The following is an 18,984-nucleotide window of genomic DNA, read 5'->3' as shown; positions in this document are numbered from 1 at the left end:
AGCGCAAGTATGTTGATTGGAGCTGGGAATCACACCCCTAGCTCGTAATGTAGTCACGGCCAAGGTATAGACATAACACGACAGGTGAAAATAACAGAAGTGAGGCCGGGTAAAGTAAAGGAGAAACAAGGGTCCAAACAAAGGACTGTTGTTGCCTTTGGTTAGTAAAGCACACATCTTCAAGTATGTATTATGTGCCCCATTTTGTTATGCTCCATAGTGGTGTCATGCTTTTCAATTAACTGACAGTCAGTTACATCAACCAGCTTTTGAATATGCAAACTGGAATGAATCAAAAGGAAATAAGTGTGTAGGCTAATTTGCTTATCAGAGAAATCTGCTTGCTCTACCTTCAAACATATTTTGTGATTTATTGCGTTTCCTTATTAGATAGATAGTAAGAGCAAGCTATTTAAAATATTCAGCCAAGGAAATCCTCAGCATATTATACACCTCTACAAGCCTAGAAAGCATGTAGAAACATGAATGAACACAACTTAAAGCCTAATTCTGATCCTGTGTATTCCTACATAAAGTCCCTCTGCTTCAAATGGGACTGAACTGAATGAATGTCCTTGTTTAAATTACATTTTGGCTACATTGGGTGTGTAAGTTAATTCACTAGTTCCCAGGCAACTTTTGATTTGTATGACCATCACTTGTACAACAATCACACTATAGCTCATAGACATTGGCAGTGTTACAGGGATCATATTATCACAAGGATAAACTGTTCTTAAACAATTTCTCCAAGAAATGGACAGAAAAAATGTTTTCTCTTCTCCACCTGGCATATAGATCTTTGCTTTCTAGCTTTTGCTTCTTTAGCAAATATGCCTATTGGGGCAAAATGATGAAAATCTATTCTGGTTTTGATTGTCCTATGCTTTTCTCTATAATATTTTGTTGGTAGTAATGACGTCCAGGAATTATTCTACTTTTCTGTCTTTTGGAACATTCTCCTTTGAGACTCAGGGGAAAAAGAGCAGCTCACGGTGTCTACCGATCTTTTCCCAACAATAACTGCTCGTAGCAAGAATGCGTAATATCCTCTTTTCCTCATGTGACACTCCAGAGTATGTCCTCCTCTCATCTCCCCAAGAACATTATTTGGCTCTAGCAGCGAAGGATACGGAGGTAATAACTTGTCAGGTATTAGAGATGATAGCATGAGTGTACTGCATTCTTTAGAGTGGTTTTGACTGTCTGATTGTTTTGAGTCCACGCCGCCCCTTCCATTAATGCACATTGATTGCTTGATGGCAGAGTGCTGTAAACTGTGCATGTTTTAAGCAAAATCAAGGATTTGTGGGGAGAGTGTCAAGGCTGGTAATTGTGCAAGCATGTGAACAGAGACACTTTTACTACTTGCTGGTTGGCCCTGACACCTCTCTCCCTCCCACTATGGCCAGTTCTTTTGCCTCTTCTACCCTCCGACCCCAACAGCTTTCCATCTATTTTGAAAGGGTTTCTTCTTATCCTGCTTCCTCGCTACCAAAAATCTCAGGGGGTAGTCACAAGTGTTTCTCTTTCCCATCTTCCCTCCCCCCAGTTCTCTTAAGGCTGCTACTGGAGGCAACCATCTTATCTTCAGGAATCCCATATTATCCCTAATGATGCTGCCAGCCCTGCCTTCTGCTGGTGATATAAGAAATTACAGTACAAAAGCAGAGGCTGGGCTTCTTCCTGCTAGAAGGAAGAGAAAAACTGTTCGGGCCCCCAAATGAACTAATATTTTAAAACTTACCAGGCTTGGTCATTCACTTGTCATTTCCTTAATTTTCCAGAGTGAGATCAATGGGTCATATTCAGGTCTGACATGAGAGGACTTCTGCTGACATCGGTGAAATTGAGCTTCCTTGTGCCAGTGGGTGACTCTAGTCCTCCTTGGCCCAGGGCGTTTAGTCTTCCTGGAAAGGTGTGGGAAGAGAAAAAGACAGGCAGACAGATTATGACAATATTGGTGTTCTAACAGTTCTAATTGTGCATACATCCCATAAATGCTCCCTGCTTTACCATCATGTGATCAAACAGTAATATCATTATGAAGCCATCTTACAGTCAGTCACTCATTAGATTTTATTCTTTAATATACTTCAAGGGGTGTCTGCTCATTTGTTTAGGGATTTTTAAAATTACTGGTAAAACAATACCTAAATATATAGCAGTTGCACATGCATATCTTGGGATGAAAGGTTTAAGAATACAAAGCTGTCATCTCTAACCATTCCAATCTTCACCTGCTTATGTGGTGCCCACCTGTTTCTTTGTTCCCAAATCTGAGATTTTGGGCAGTTTTGGCCTAGGCTGTACATGGCTTTCAGTGCTGTTATATTACTTGCTACTTAATGTCTTCAGCTATTTAGCTAATTCTTAAAAATGAGCTCAATGCAAGTACCACAGGAAATTTGCATGACATTTTCTTGAAACATTTGCAATGCCATAACGAAGAAGGTCTAACACAAACTGTGAGAAGTCTCATTATGTCAACCAGTAAAGCATACTGTGTGGGTGCCAACTGCATAATAGTAAAGTAGGTACCGGTCATACTGCCATTGGTTTTGCACTGGAATTTCACAGTTCTTTAGCCAACGGAGCCCCTTCTCCATGTTGGCACTCATGACAAAGAGCAATTAACAAGGGATCTAGAGACAGCTGACTTGCACGACAAGGGTGACAAGATTCACTTTGCATGTTAACTGTGGTGAGGTTAGAAGAAAATTTTTAAATGGGGTAGAGACTGGTTCCATTTTTGTGTCTATTTTGGTTGGTTTTGTACTAATATATTTTCAAGCTAAGTTGTTTTCACTGCAAAAAACATTCCACAATTTCATAGACTTAAGTAGCTACATTGCATCTTTTAAAAAAAATAATAAAAGTGGGTAATTTTGAAATTATGTAAAACTACGTGAAATATTTCATGAAAATGTTATTTTGATTACGGCTTCTCTCTGGCATTGGGCTTCTGCTACACAAGACTGTAATTGCTTCATTAAAGCACTGCACATGCTTCAAAGATATGTCATTACAATTCAAGCATGAGAGAAGTAAAGCATTAAAAAAAATGGAAGGAATTTCAAAATATTTTTAGAATTCATCCTTACTGTAATCCATTGAAAATAAAACATTGAAACAAAATTTGATGAAACTTCAAAGTATTCTGATATAATTGCCAGGATAAATGAACACAAGTTTTTTCAGAATATTATGGCTCAAATTTAGAGGTTAGTCTAAAGTAGTCTAAGCCAGTGAAAGTTAGAGTTGCTTCTTCTGTCTCCCTTGCCATATAAGTATATCAGCTTAGACTCCAATAGATTCAGACTCTATTAGACCCACATCTTGCTAACAGCATGTAACTGGCATCCCTTATGCATCACCTGAACTTGGCCAATTAAGTCTAACTGAATATAAGGGACTCCTTCATAATGCTTCTACTAGCAACAACACATTAAGGAATACTTTCTAAATAGCAGGCACTTGAAGGAGAAAACTTTTGCTGAAGCTACCTTTAATATGCTAAAAATGTTCCTCTTCATATCCATGCTCATAATATGCTTTCACTGACAGGGAGTCAAACTGAGTCAGTGTGCATAGTAATTCTTCCTTCTTGGGTGTGATGCCAGACTATCAATATGCTGCAATACATTCAGAAATGCCATGAAAATGCTTACATTTTATTTTGCTCTAATGGGAATGTGACTGTGGGAGTTATTTCTTTACTTTCTTAGGTACTCCCTGATGTTCTAGGAAGATGTTCTGTTTAATTAGCTGTACCTGGCCTGCACATTTAAGCTGCAGGGAAAGAAGTGGAAGAGGAAGCTGCCATGGCCTTCAGCATTCTGTTATGAGAACATCTTTTCAGAGATCACTGATGGCATGAGGTTACTTGGCAACGCGTCCAGTTTCAGCTGTGCCCTTGAGGCATGGATATGTTTCAGACAATGTTGCCAGTACATATTCTTCTCTTTTTAAATACTCAGCTCACTGCTGAGTCTGAGGACAACTTAGAAATAAGTTCTTTTGCTAGGGATGTGTCTGCAGCAGTGTCTACTTTATTGTCAAATTCTCTTCCCATTTTTTTCTGAAGGAGACACAGGTACTAGCGAAGTCCAGCCTTCAGTTTCTGTTTAAAGACTTGCTGCTTTCTTCCTGTGTTGTCATTTCAGATGGATGGGGACAGTGTAGCTAAACTGACAAAAAAGATTTAAATGCAGTAGGAGAACATGTTTGCTATTGTTATTTGCAGCTTGCCAGAATAGGCATATTCAGTCACCTTTAGCTTTTCCAGCAACTTCTGAAGGGAATGATACTGAGAGTTGTTCCACTGAGCCCAACCCTCCTATTGGGGGTGCTTTCTTAATAAATCCCTCATTTCTTTCACTTGTTGAGATTCTTCTGGCTTTGCCAAAATGCATCATTCTCTAGAGATATTGCATGTTGGCCTCTGCAGGGCTTCACTACAATGCTTCCCCCTAGTGAGGTGATTCTCTGTCAGAGGGAGACCAAGGGATTGAGATGAACATTTCTGTTCCCCCCAGGTACAGCCGAACAATTTGTGGCCTAGCAGGTGTGCAAGTGCTACCTGGGTGCAATAGCTAGACATTGATTGTACTTGTCTATGTAGTGCTATACCCAGGATGAAAAGGAACATTAAAAACAGCAACAAAAAACATCAAAATCACATTAGAGTGATGGCATTGAAGTTACCACCAGCAAGTACCTTGGATAAGCCACTACCCTTGGTGTGCCTCTGTTTCCCAGTCTTTAAAATGAGGATAATCTTTGAGATCTACATATGAGAAGTCCTTTGTAAGGGCTAAATACTGTTTTTTATTTTGATCAACAGCGGCCAGAACAGATCAGCCAGCCAAGCGGTAAAAGTAATAAACAGCTAGTGCATCATACCCTGAAGCAGAAGAATTTTAGCTTCTGGGAACCACCAAAGAGGGCACATTCCATACTGTAGGTCATCTTCTGACAGATAGATAAGACATTGATGGTTGTAGCAGCATTCCCCATTAGGAATATAGAAAATGCCTGCTCAAACTGGTAATATCTTACCTACTGGTCAAAAGGTAAAGGATGACTTTTAAACTTTATTATAGTATGCAAGGTCCTGTAGCATGCACAGAGAACACACTGTCAGTGCTCAACAATTAATACTGGACTGTGAAAGCTCTACCATGGGCCCTGAGTTTACCCTAGGAACCAGCCAGAGTTTCCAGCCAATCCTAATTGCTGTGATGGGATATAAAGTGAGAAATGGGTTCTCAGATAAGTAAGTTCTAGACCATTCTGGAGTTTAAATATATAATTAACAATACATCGAATGACATCTAGAAGTAAATATGGAGCCAATGCAGAGATGCGAGCACCATTGTTGTGCTCTTGGACAAACACAGAGTAAAAGACGTTATGTGCACCAAAAACCTCATTTAAGTTAAGACAAGACCCGATAAGTGAATGTAATAAAAAATCTGAGAGAATGTAGGAGATATTAAAATAACAGTGAAAGGAACCCACTGTTGCAAAGACTTCCATAAGCAAGACTAGATGGTATTGAATTGCTGATTCGCTTGGTAATAAGTTATTAGACAAAAAATATACATAATAAATTAATAAAATAGATATCAGTAACATCTAGCGGCCATCTCAATAAACATCATCAGTTGACAATTTCCTGTAGGCATCACAGTAAACATGGGTCTTGATTTGAGATTTGAAAAACACAGGGTAATGGTTTAATGGACCAGCTCAAGCAGCATGTTCTGTTCATAAGGGGCGGTATGAAAGAAAGCTTGAAGGCATTTGAGAGAGAAGACAAATGGTCTATTGGGGGAGCAGAGGAATGTAATAGGAATGGATACAGGAATGAATAAACAGGAAAAAGCTAAGTTATGAATGGCCTTAAAGCTAAGGACACGATGCTCAACTTCAATGTGGTGGACAAGGAGGAGTCAGAGGAGGGTCTCAAAGAGGGGGTTGACATGGTCAGAATGCCAGTTCAGGAAGGTGAGGACAGTAGTATTGTTTTAATTGGCATGAGTGGATATTGTGGTATCTGGAGTTCCAAAGAGGAGGAGGATGCAAGATATGTGGCAAAGACATGGATGAGAATTTTAGAAGTGACGACAGAGAAAGGGCCAGCTCTTGGTGGTGATATGGAGAAAGATGTGGTGAGACTTTCACATGGCTTGGATATCTGAATGACTGGAAGGAAGGTGGTGATAACAGTGACAGAAAAAAAGGAAGAGTGGGGAAGATTGAAGAGGGAAGACGAGATTGAAGAGTTCAGTTTTGACCGTACTGTGTCAGATCTTCAACAGATGTATTTGGCATAGCTCCACTGAAGTCAAATATGCCGAAATCCCTTGAAAGATTACATCCTAAAGTCTTTTTGCACTGAGATAGCCCAGATAAATTATACTGACCTCAACTCATAATAGCTCTTATGGTTGGGCTGTTGCAGCTGACAACACCCTTAAAAAGCCTGGGGGTGTTCCCCAAGGTTTTCTGAATCCAAAGCAGTGGTAACTTAACTGTTTCCTTGCAGGCGGTATCAGGAATAAATCACTGGGGACACAGCTCCTCCATCTGATAAATGATTGGTACAAATAAGAGTGCTTTTACCTAAAACTACTTTTTTTATTAGGTCTCAAGCACGTATGCGCGCGCGCACACACACACACACACACACACACACACACACACTGTAGCAGTGGGTTCAAAGCATCCCAAACATTATATTTACCCAAGTCTGAGATGGTTTTGAGGAATCAGCAACCAGGCTTCTGGGGGCCCTCCTTCTGTCCAGCTGCTGGGGAGTTTAGGTACTAGCACCTTGCCCAAACAAAAGCTTCCTCAGACTGCTCCAAAGTATACCCTTTTGTTTAATCTTTTATAGCTAACTTAAACAAAGCACATAACTCCTACTGACTCCTAGTGGGTCATCATAGTAACACCTGGTGGGTCACTAATTCTCCTAATACCAGCAAATTGCTTATTATCTCTTATCATCAAAGCATTTCTAGTATTTCTAGTTATAACAATAAAACTTATATGTCGGGGCACTGAACCAAGATCGACTGTCCAAACATTCCTTCAATTCTCATGGTACATTAACTCTCTGTCCCAGCCTCCCAATCTGATCAGCAGAACTGCAAACATGCAGCTGTTTGGCCTTGTCTCTCAAAACCCTAAGATTATTTCTAGTTATGTGGTATTTGATTTTCAACTAGCAGTGGCTGGGCCCCCAAAATGGCTTTCTCCAGTGCTGACAGGTTCTGGGGTTACATGCAGTAATGTCAAATTCTGGGGCTATAGGGGATGGATGAAAACAGAATACCTTTGAATAATACTGACATTCAGGTTGAAGTCCCACTGGTAGTATGCTATGCTGCAAACACGATATTATAAAGAACTTGTTTTAAAAGGATACGGCACACATTTTGAGGTAGCTTTACCATTTAGACAGAAAAGAATTTGTTTTTAATCAAAAGCTGGGATTTGTATAGTTTTACAGAAAGAACCCTCAGTACCAATGTGAGAACTCAGTTCCTTTCTATAAAAGAGTACAAATATAAGCTGCTTTGCTTGCAGAAATTTGGTCCTGATGAAATGGTACAGCTGGCTCCAAATGTGTGGATCAAAGGGAGACTAGAAGAACTGTATTAAAGACATCTATACATTCATACACATCGACGCTAAACAATTGTAGTTGGGCTTCAAGTGTAATTGTGTCCCAGTTCTAACAATGAAATATTTGTACCAAACTCTGTGAAACCATGAAATTCACACCTTACAGATAATTTCTGTAAGTATTCAGGACAGATAAGATAGATATTGATGAAGTAACAAAGTAAGCAAGCCAGCATTTAAGGTGGTTGATTTAATCCTATTTTTTTTTAACACAACGGCTGCGAGGGTTCCTGAGTTTACAGATCCTGTTTTTCTCCATATTTCGCTAGTCATAAAAAAAAAGGTAATGACAGGACTGAGACATAAAAGGTCAGATTGGGAACTGACCTTCCACAATGGTCAGGGTTGTTCTGATCCAGGGTTTTGGTCCAGCCCATTTTATAGGGAATGGCAAACCTAGAATCCAAATCCAAACATTTTCACACTTGGTGGGTGTTTGGATGAGAGGTTTTGGTGTGAGGCCATCTCCTAATAGAAACTAAAAAGGAGCATTTGTATGCTGGCAGGTAGGGAGGATGAGGGAAGGGAGAGAAACATGGAAAATGCCTCATGCATACAGATTTATCTCCAAATATAATGTTCTTCAGGGTTTTCCATGAGATGCCAACTTCAGTATCAACATTGGTTGCAGTCTCGAAGTTTCTCTATTTTCAAAGCTAGGCACTTAAATTGGGCCTGTGTAAAAGACAAATGCAAGTGTAAAAAAAGGTAAATATGTATGCTTAATCTGGACCTGCACAAGCAATCCAGTGATGACAAACCAGTTTGTATGGGCGGTTACCCATTTTTCATATGCTACTGCATATTTTGTGTAAGATAAGTACCTATTTTTAAATAATGGTCCAAATGTCACAACTGGAAAAGGGCAACTGTAGAGAGAGTATGTTACAGACTGAACAGCATAGGGAGAAACAGTAGGACAGCGTTCAATTTCACATTGCTTTCAGTTACACTGAACTTACCCCGAGAGTTTGAGTTGGGTGTATAGTACCTGAAATAACATTACCAGAAATCACAGTCTGGAGATGGACTAAATGCCTCAGCAATGGTGATGAGTCAACAGGGCCAGCATTTTCTGTGAATATTCACCTGACTTAAAAATGAACTCACGTTAGCCACTTTCGTGGCTGTGTGTTCACAATCTGCAAACATTCAACCAATCAAGTTTTACTCACACAGACACTCATGAAGATTGCCCATGAATTGCAAAAATGTCTGGCTGGGAATACAAAGCTGTGCTGGTTAGTTCTGACCCTCTGAATGTTCCTGAGGTCTAACTGTGCCCGCCGAGCATACAGGTATTTTTCTCTGCACTGTTTCTGTCACTATTTCTCTTGTGTGCTGATGACCAATAAAAAGGCAGTTAATATCTTACACTGGACACTTTCTTAATCCAGCAGGAGTACAGTGTTCTCCAAACTCCTCACTTGAGCCCTGAGGCAAGAATAAGCTTGACAAGTATCTGACTACAGCTTCGACTATGCGCTCAGTTTTTGTTAGTAAGATTAGAGAAAAACTTAAAAAGACACCCTGTGGCATGAGAGCAGGGAAAGGTTGCTGGGGACCAAGGGAACTGCTCATGGCTAATGGCACTAATCTCTCCAGAATGGCAGGTAATGGGGGGCGGGGTGAGGGGGAAGGCAGAGTCATGGCAGCATAACCCCTCCATCCTGTTTTCCGGCAGGGGCTGTGGCCTGAAGTGACAATCTAGCTCAAACACAGTACCCTGGTTGTGTACTAACCATCATGACTCGGGCTATGTCTATGTGGACTAGCAAGGAGAAGTTTTGATTTGGTTTGTTCTGCTATCTTTCCCTGGGAGATGCAAAGCCCTTCTTCAAGCCCTATTCCTGATTGAGTGACTATCCCCCATCCCGGGTCAGAAACCATATCATGTGATTGTTGTGATCACTGTAGATGGAACTACAAATATCAAGCAGTGAAGACTCAAAAGCTTCATGGGTTCATGTTCTTAGAGTAATAAAAACCATGCAGGTTGAAAAAGTGCTCAGCAAATATGAACACTGAATGAATCTGTGAAAGCCCATTCTGCTCACAGACACTCCACAGACAGAAAACAAAGTTAAATTAATTGAATAAAATAAAACGAGTGAATTATTAGCTCAGCGCTTCTCAGCCTCTTTCAGCACCTCTCGCAGAGCAATAAATGATGAAGAAATAAGAACAGACACCTGAGAGGGACAGCAAAGACGAGCCTCTAGAAAAAAAGTGTTGTTTCTCAATGAGATTGAATTCAGACACAGCTTTTGCCCCTATGAAGTTTTGCCATTGACTACAACAAGAGGAAGCTCAGGCACTTACAATGCAAATAAAGAAAAACAGACTGTTCCATAGTGTTTCTGTTCTCTCATGTCATCTCTTGTTATGTTGTGTAGCTTTACATTGTGCCTGGTTCCAGTTGCGACGTCACATCACAGATGACTACATTGTGTCTTGAAGAACCCTAACAGGATTGCCCCTTGAAAAATGTTTTCTTTAGCATATTGGCCAGAAAAACCAGCCACATGTTGTTTTAGGAGAGCACAAGAAATACAAATAACACTGAGATATTTCGTGATGGATATAAACTTAGTTCATATCTCTGAGGGAAATGATCTTGCAAGACTGTTTCCATCAGGAATAAATGTCCTCACCACTGTAAATTGCTGCCATTGACCACAGTGGGGGCAGGGTTTTGCCTCAAGAGCATTATCCTACTTTGGAATGACTTGTTATTATTTAATATGTACAGGTACAAAGTCTTTGCCCAGAAGAGCTTATGCTGTAAGTTTCACAATAGCAGTATTAATGCTCCCAAGAATATAACTTCCTTGTGAATGTCTATTGACTGGGTCATGCATGCTTATGGACATACCAGTGCAAGGGAGCCTGGGGGGGAGGAAAACTCCACACAGAAGATCTTGAGGAATGTGCCCTTCTTCCTGCCTCCCACCTCCTCCCACCTTCACATCATGAACCATCGGTCCACTTCCCTATCCCAAGGATCCCAGAGCTGCAGATCTGAGGCCCTTTGATGGCTCTGATGCTCCTGCAGTTCTCCTCATTTCCCGGCTAGTGTAATTCTATTGAAGCCATGTTGCAGGGCCTTTTGCCTGTGGTTGCCCAGGGCATTGCCCCAGGCATTGCCCCTCCCTTTTAAAGGTGGGATCCTTGAGGAGGAGGTGGAACTGGAAACACAACCAAAGACTGCATTACTTTTTCCAGTTAATCTACATGAGGCCAGCAGTGTGGATGATGCAAACCTATTCCAGCTCCGCCTTCAGGCTGCCCCTCCCAACCCTGCCTTGGGCACCTTCCACCCCATTCCATCCCCTGCCCTTGTCTCCTACTCAGAGACCACAGGCTGCTACTTATAAGCAAAAAACTACTAAATCTGATGAGACACCACTCTCAGCGGAGAGAGCGTCCTGCCAGTTGACTAGTTAACACCAGATCAAGATTCAGAGACAAGGATGTATGTGATGCAGTGCAGCTTAATCACTAACTGCTGTGTAGATGAACTCACTCTGTCACCAAGAAGAACACCAGTGTCTATCTTTTTAAAAGAAAAAAACCATTGCATCATTTGCCTTCTGACTTAACAGGGTGCTGTTATTTTCAGCATATTAAATCCTACAGAATACTTGTCTCATTCTCTCTGTACATTCTATGTAAACAATTTCAAACACAATAACCATTAACATTCACTAAATGTAAAGAGTACTAATTATGCTCATGTGGCCTCCAAAGTGAGCCCACATGAAAGTAGTTCCTGGGAAGCCTTGCAAGTCATGAATCTAATTTTGCATGAGTGCTCTGCACATGCATTAGGGTGATTGGGAGGGATTCTGTGTTTGTGCATCCCAAAGCTTTTGATTCATGTGTATGTAGCTTATAGCATCCAGCTCTACAGCAGGGATGAAAGAAGACAAAAAGATGCTGCAAAGTATTGCCTTTCAGTTTCTGTATGTTCTCAATAAATCTCTCCATTAACGCATCAAGCTGAAAAAAACAAACAAACCCCAAGCCAATATATGGACAATGGTGCATTCCAGAAAACCCTTTTGATGGCAAAGCTTTCCTTCTCAGCAGCAGAAGCCCAAATGATGATGAAAAGACCTTAAAATGAATGAGTTACAACACTTACAAGAAATTAGTTCACAAGAGAACGTTTTGCCTGGCTGATACTGATTGTTATAAAACTATCAGGGTCATAATAAATGGTCAATCTATCAAAAGAAAGCAAACAAACTCAGAATGGCCAAGCTGTAAGGAGCTCCACCTTCAGCTGGTTACCCACAGTGGCAGAAAGGATTTATGAGGGCATTAAGCATCTAAACAAAGCTCTCCAGGATCTGTAATTTTAAATCACAGCTGATTTTAATTTTTTTCTTTGGCACTTGCGCACACATCCTATTGCATGATTGATTCATTTCTTTTAGCACTGGAAAAAATGTTAAAGCTGGAATGGGAAATCAAGAATGTGGGAATTCATACATTGCATGCATATGTGGTTTAGTGGTGTGTGCCATTTGTACACATCACTTACTGGGGAAGTTAAATCAGTTTTGGATACAAATTGCAGCAGTTGCTTCCAAAACTCCATTGACTTCAGGACTTTGAAGTAACATTCTCCATAACCTGTTATTGAAATAACTTTTGCCAGCTCAAAGCGGAGCAAGCACCATTTTGGGGGTGGATATTTTTCTTCTTTTGCTATTCAGGCTGCAAAACTACATTCTTTAGTTGCACTTATAGATGGAGTTTCTAAACCTTTTTTTTTTCCTCCTCCTTTCCTCTGTTAAGATTACAGTGGCTCTTGTTTATTACAGTTTAAGTTCTCAGCCTCCCACAGTAATCACTGTTGAGAAGGGATGCAGTACTCTTAGGTGGACAAAGAGGACGTTATTTGTTTTAACAGTTATTAAGGAAGCCTAAGAATTTGCAGACATAAGCACATGAGGCAGTTTTGTTCTCAGCATTTTCCTGTTCCTTTGTGGTGAGTGTATTACACAGTTGTAACTTAGAATTTATATGACAGGGGAATTAAAAAAATCTTTAACCACTGGCTTCCAGATAACTGAAGAGTAGCAGGTTTTAACTAATGATAAGTAATTATGACACATGTACCAGCTTGAGAAACTGCCTTACACAGCTATGCTGAATAAGGGTCTATTTGTTCCCCTTCAGCCTTTGCCTACACAAGAAAATAGAATTGTTGTTAGGAGAACCAGTGGGTTAGCACAGATGTATGCACTAATGGTGCAGTGTTTCCATGCTAGCCCAGCAGATTTCGGTGCTGGTCTATTGCAGGTTTCCCTGGTATGTACCCTAGTGCTTTACTACACAATTGCAGTTGCAGAAAAAGTTCTGGGGGACTTCAAAAGACCTTCTGGAAGCCTAGGGGAAGTGTTGGAGAACAGACCAAATTCTCAAAATACCCTGGGTCTAACTCTTGTTATTCTGAGGGCGAACTCCCCTAGCTCCCCTGTTTATTGATGCTATTTATTTTCAAGTCCTTTTCTCAAAATGCAAGCCAGAGTAAATGCTCAGCTCCCACTACTTGCTCATCAAGAAAGGTTTCAGTTAGAGCTTTTGAAATGCAGTTACAAAGTAGATGAGGCAGCTGCAGCAAGGCGACACAGGGTGTTCAAGCAAAACCTGCATAGATCCAGAGAGTGAGTCCAGCAGTTTAGAGAGTCCATAGTGCAATGGTCATCAGCCTACCACCACTTGAGTAAATGGCTAAATGCTCTACATGCACACAATCTTATGCAAGCCAAGCATAGCTTTTGGGTTTAGACCATGATGGCTGGCTGATGGGACCAAGTTGTTCTCCAGTCCTGTGTTGAACAGCATTAGGTGCATAACTTCAGAAACAAGGGGAAGACTTTTCTGATATAGTGATCCCATATCACTAGACCATGAGGATGATGTCACCCTCCACCATGGAAAAGGGAGTGGTTGTGGACCCAATCTACATAGGTTACTTCAGCCAATGGATCAGTTTAGAGAAAAAAATTGTTTAAAAATCTTATATTCTATCCACTATGCATGGGCCGCCATGTTATTCTGGCTTTATCTAGGGCTAGCCCTCTCTGCTGAGTGACTTTACATCATTTGACAAATATTCAGCTTTTGAGTGTGATTCTCTTCGTTCTGGTTACAAAAACAGATGAACAAAAATTGCCTCTTGGGAATGCTTCTTTGCTCAGCAACAGTGCTTGCTGCTACCTTCCCAATGGAGCTGAAATATGTGCTTGAAATTAAACAAGTATGCATTATCAGGCGCAGAATAAAACAAGCCTTTTATCTGCACCAACAGAAAATTTCCTCTGAGCTTTTCTGCCAAAAGAACCTAGGGGAAAGATTGGGTGGTTTTACATGTTATGTAAGCAAGTTTATTTTGGGAGCTTGCGATACTGTGCTGTGCTTAATCTGTTCTAGTTCCATAATGACCACTTGATTCCTGAATGGGGAGGGGGCAGTAAAGGGGCAGGCAATGCCTATATTATGCTGTCAGAAGTGAGTAGTTATGCAGTAGAGAACTGGAACAATCTATGCTTTTAGCAGCACATTGCTGAGTTCTGCCTAGAAGTGAACAAATTGATTACAAAAATGTGGCACACACTCAGTTGAAACTCTTAAAAATCAGTTGTGGGGTGGTGGTTAAAGGCACTTCACTTGGCATTAGGAGAATCTATAGTCACTGTGAAGCTCCTGCTTCAGACAAAAAAGCAAAAGGGCCACCCATGCTCTTTTACTCTGCATTCAATTAACGTGCTTACTGTCCGGATAGTATTGAAAAATGGACTTTCCTACTGACTGACCTCTTAATGTAAATCTGCTCTGGTTGTAAACTTAAACCACACACACATTGTTCTTGGAGCATTTGTTATACAGAATTATTTTCAGAGCGTACCATCTCTTGTTGGAGTCCTCCGCTCGGAGTCATGCTCAGATCCTCACTTCCAGGTCTGCATCATCATCATCATCATGATGAAACAGTGCTTGCCTTGAGGTGGCTGGTTGCTTTAAAATGGCTGCAGTGAAACATTCCTTTTAAAGAAGATCCAAGAACTATGTGCTGGCCAACTGTTCATTCTTTATCCCCAAGATTGCTCACAGAAGGTTTAGTAATGTCATCTTCCTGGCTCTTCACAAATGTGGAGATTTCCATATCTGCCAAAAGAAACTGACCAGCAAATGACTGATTTTGGTGACAGTCAGAAAACCAGAACACTGGAAAGCCTGCTTTCTGCTCAGTGCCCATTATGGTGCTGCAGACAGAGGAGCATTGTGACATCAGAGGTAACTCATTATTCACTTCACCTCTGGGTGCTACAATAATAATAAATATAATAATAATTAGTAATAATAAAAGCTATTACTGTGAAGCTTGCATAGTTAAAATCTATAGGCAGCAACTATACCTAAGAAAATGATTCCTAGAGAGGTTCAGACAGAACAGACTTTACTGGTGTTTTATTCAGCTCCTAAAAAGAACTGCATCACAACTAACAATAAGCATTTCCCTGTACACTCAGATAAACCAAACTAGCAAGACAATCTGCAATAGTGCCAGCTATTCTAAGTAATATTTCTGTCCCCTTCTTACAGAAGTAAAAGAAAAATGATCAAACATGGAATTCATAGAATCATAGAATATCAGGGTTGGAAGGGACCTCAGGAGGTCATCTAGTCCAATTCCCTGCTCAAAGCAGGGCCAATCCCCAACTAAATCATTCCAGCCAGGGCTTTGTCAAGCCTGACCTTAAAAACCTCTAAGGAAGGAGATTCCACCACCTCCCTAGGTAACGCATTCCAGTGCTTCACCACCCTCCTAGTGAAAAAGTTTTTCCTAATATCCAACCTAAACCTCCCCCACTGCAACTTGAGACCATTACTCCTTGTTCTGTCATCTGCTACCACTGAGAACAGTCTAGATCTATCCTCTTTGGAACCCCCTTACAGGTAGTTGAAAGCAGCTATCAAATCCCCCCTCATTCTTCTCTTCCGCAGACTAAACAATCCCAGTTCCCTCAGCCTCTCCTCATAAGTCATGTGTTCCAGTCCCCTAATCATTTTTGTTGCCCTCCACTGGACGCTTTCCAGTTTTTCCCACATCCTTCTTGTAGTGTGGGGCCCAAAACTGGACACAGTACTCCAGAGGAGGCCTCACCAATGTCGAATAGAGGGGAACGATCACGTCCCTTGATCTGCTGGCTATGCCCCTACTTATACATCCCATACTTATACATCTTCTTGGCAACAAGGGCACACTGTTGACTCCTATCCAGCTTCTCGTCCACTGTCACCCCTAGGTCCTTTTCCGCAGAACTGCTGCCTAGCCATTCGGTCCCTAGTCTGTAGCGGTGCATGGGATTCTTCCATCCTAAGTGCAGGGCCCTGCACTTATCCTTGTTGAACCTCAGATTTCTTTTGGCCCAATCCTCCAATTTGTATAGGTCCCTCTGTATCCTGTCCCTACCCAGCGTATCTACCACTCCTCCCAGTTTAGTGTCATCTGCAAATTTGCTGCGAGTGCAGTCCACGCCATCCTCCAGATCATTAATGAAGATATTGAACAAAACCGGCCTCAGGACTGACCTTTGGGGCACTCTGCTTGATACTGACTGCCAACTAGACACGGAGCCATTGATCCTACCTGTTGAGCCTGACGATCTAGCCAGCTTTCTATCCACCTCATAGAGGATAGAAATTACCATAGTGGATAGAATTACCATAGACTTAAAATTTGCTCTAACCAAATACGATATTTCAGAACATTGCTATTTAACTTCTGATCACATTCCAATATTAACTTCATAATCATAACAAATATTTATAAATGCAGTCTCTAATGTGATTTTAGATCATGTCCAGAAAAAGTAACATCATAATTGTTAGTCATTTTGTTTCTGTGTGGACTCTAGCAACAAAACTGCCAGGTGTGGTCAAAGGTATTGTAAATTCCTGGTAAGAACAACCATAATAGAGTGTGGATATATGATTGCTTACATCATATTCACAATCAACTGGATTAAAATTAACTTTCTGTAAGCAAATAAAAGTAGAGCTCCAGTATAGCTAAGGATGACTCTCTTGTATTCTGGTTGGTTTTCATCAGCAGGCATTGCACAGCCTGTAGTGTCTTATCTATTTGCCAATTACATTATAGTTAGATATAAATATAAATACCAGTACTGGCCAGGAATTTTTCAGCAAAATGTCATTTTGATGGAAAATGCAGTTTCCACAAAATTGAAATTTTCTGCAAGAAAACTCTGATTTTGCTGATATTTTTCAATTTTCCATTCTAAATTAATTCAGTCAACTTGAACTGGAACATTTCAATTTGTCAAGCCAAATCAAAACGTTTAATTTTGGATCAGTTCAACATCAATCAATGTCTGCTTGAGCTGCTGTGTTGCATCATGGAGCCATAGCTCAGGTGCCCATTCTTCTTAATGGGCTAGGCTCCTCCCTCCTTCTCTGATGAACTGCTGTCTCATTTCTGGTTGCACCTCCACAGTGCATCAAGTGAGTTCCAAGACCATGGTGCATCATGGGAGATATAGTCTGGCCAGGGAGACCAGCTGACAAAAGACAATGAGGGCATGAGGTATCCAAACTACAACTCCCATGAGGCATGGAGGCAGCTTAGCAGAACACAGTTAAATGTCAAAACAAGGCAAACTGAAATATTTTAATTCAGGAATCTCAAAAACGTTGAAAGGAAATATTTTGATATTTCTGAATCAATTTTTTTCTGACCTATCTGTTCCATGAAAAATTTTGCTATTTTGACTTTTCAACCCAATTTGGAGTGAAAATAATTTTCTAAATATCAGAATTTTCACTCGTGCGGAATTCTGATTTTTGACCAGCTCTAATAAATAGTGAGTTTAGCAGTGGAGCAAAGGTAATGTGCCACTTCAATGCGACCCCAACAATTTGCTGTTAAAAACATTAGAACGGCCATACTGGGTCAGACCAAAAGTCCATCTAGCCCAGTATCCTGTCTTCCAACAGTGGCCATGCCAGGTGCCCCAGACAGAATGAACAGAACAGGTAATCAAGTGATCCGTCATTACAATAATGGATCTCCATAGAAAAAAAGCATAATACAAGCACTTTGGCATTACTCCTCCTGCAGTCCACACTTCTCATACTTGTAAGGTACCATTTGCCATCCTCATCCTGGCAAGAACTCCTACTAGCATTTTTTTGGAGGAGGGGAAGGGGGTCATAGTTCTGTCTGTAAGAGAGATCATCCTGGTTCGGTCCGACCCCCATCTGTACATGATGGAGGATCAGAGTGTACCATCTTCCTGCTCAGCGCTTTTTGTCCAAGCTGCAATAGGCAACACTGCCAAAATCTCAGTTTTCACTCGTGAAAATTCACAGCAAAGAAAATTCAAAAGCAAAGTTTTGCACTGAGCTGGATTTAAACCAGTGACCCAAAAGTGAAAGGCTCCATAATTCATTATGAATTTCCTGAATCATCTAGTCCTCTCATCATGAATATTCCCATATGGCTGTAACAGTTTCTTGGCTCTGAAATATATTCCAGTTTAATTTTTTTTCTTGCAGCTTTCTGGCAGAACTTTCAATACCTAACAGCTGAAGAGCAAACAACCTGGAGAAAGCATGAAGGGCTTGACTTCCAGAGTTTAGATCTCCAGCTAAAAGCTTCTTTCAAGTGTAGTTTAAATGCTGTAGTTTAGTTATCCAACCTTTTTTGGTTCCAGACACTACTTCATTCTGTTTCGGTTTTGATGCCATTTTTGCCATCTCTTCCCCCTTTATAAGTTATTGCATACTGTACCAGTCTGTAGTCTCTAAAAGCTTAAGAGCACCAATCACACCAAAACCTCATTCTTCAAAGGAATAACTGACTATTAAAATAGGACAAAGAAAATAATACTGCATCTCATATTTGTAATTTACAATGATTATTATGGTGGAAGAGCTGTGTGGAAAAGCAACCTCATGCCCTACAGCTAAAATCTGCAATCACCCATACAGTACCAAATACAGGATGTCTGAGCTCTTGAGAGCATTTGCTGGTATACTGAATTAAATTTAGAGCTGTGTAAATCCGGCTTTGGATTTAGATTTGTAAAATTCACCTCTGACCTGGATTTAGATGGAGATTTGGATTCCTGTCTTGGGTCAACACCTGTGCATTTCACGCTAATTTTAAGTACTATAAAAAGGGACAAAAGGTGCAATTGCCAAAATAAAAGATTTTGAAAATATTTAGCTCAGATACAGTTTCAA

General features: G+C 40.7%; 1 long non-coding RNA gene across 5 annotated transcripts in view; it reads right to left on the bottom strand.

The window, feature by feature from the left end:
• Window positions 1-18,984, bottom strand: part of LOC141988129 (uncharacterized) — a 55,435-nt gene that overhangs the window by 32,179 nt on the left and 4,272 nt on the right. For 4 of the 5 annotated variants that reach the window (XR_012639665.1, XR_012639661.1, XR_012639662.1 and 1 more), the window contains exons 2-3: window positions 14,621-14,893; window positions 1,748-1,910 (exon numbers count right to left, since the gene is read on the bottom strand). This is a non-coding gene — a long non-coding RNA (uncharacterized LOC141988129). The remainder of the gene's footprint in view (window positions 1-1,747; window positions 1,911-14,620; window positions 14,894-18,984) is intronic. The other variant, XR_012639664.1, reaches the window with a different exon arrangement.

The sequence above is a fragment of the Natator depressus genome, chromosome 5, assembly GCF_965152275.1.
Source record: "Natator depressus isolate rNatDep1 chromosome 5, rNatDep2.hap1, whole genome shotgun sequence".
NCBI lineage: Eukaryota > Metazoa > Chordata > Testudines > Cheloniidae > Natator > Natator depressus.
This window is presented reverse-complemented; position numbering and strand designations above follow the sequence as displayed.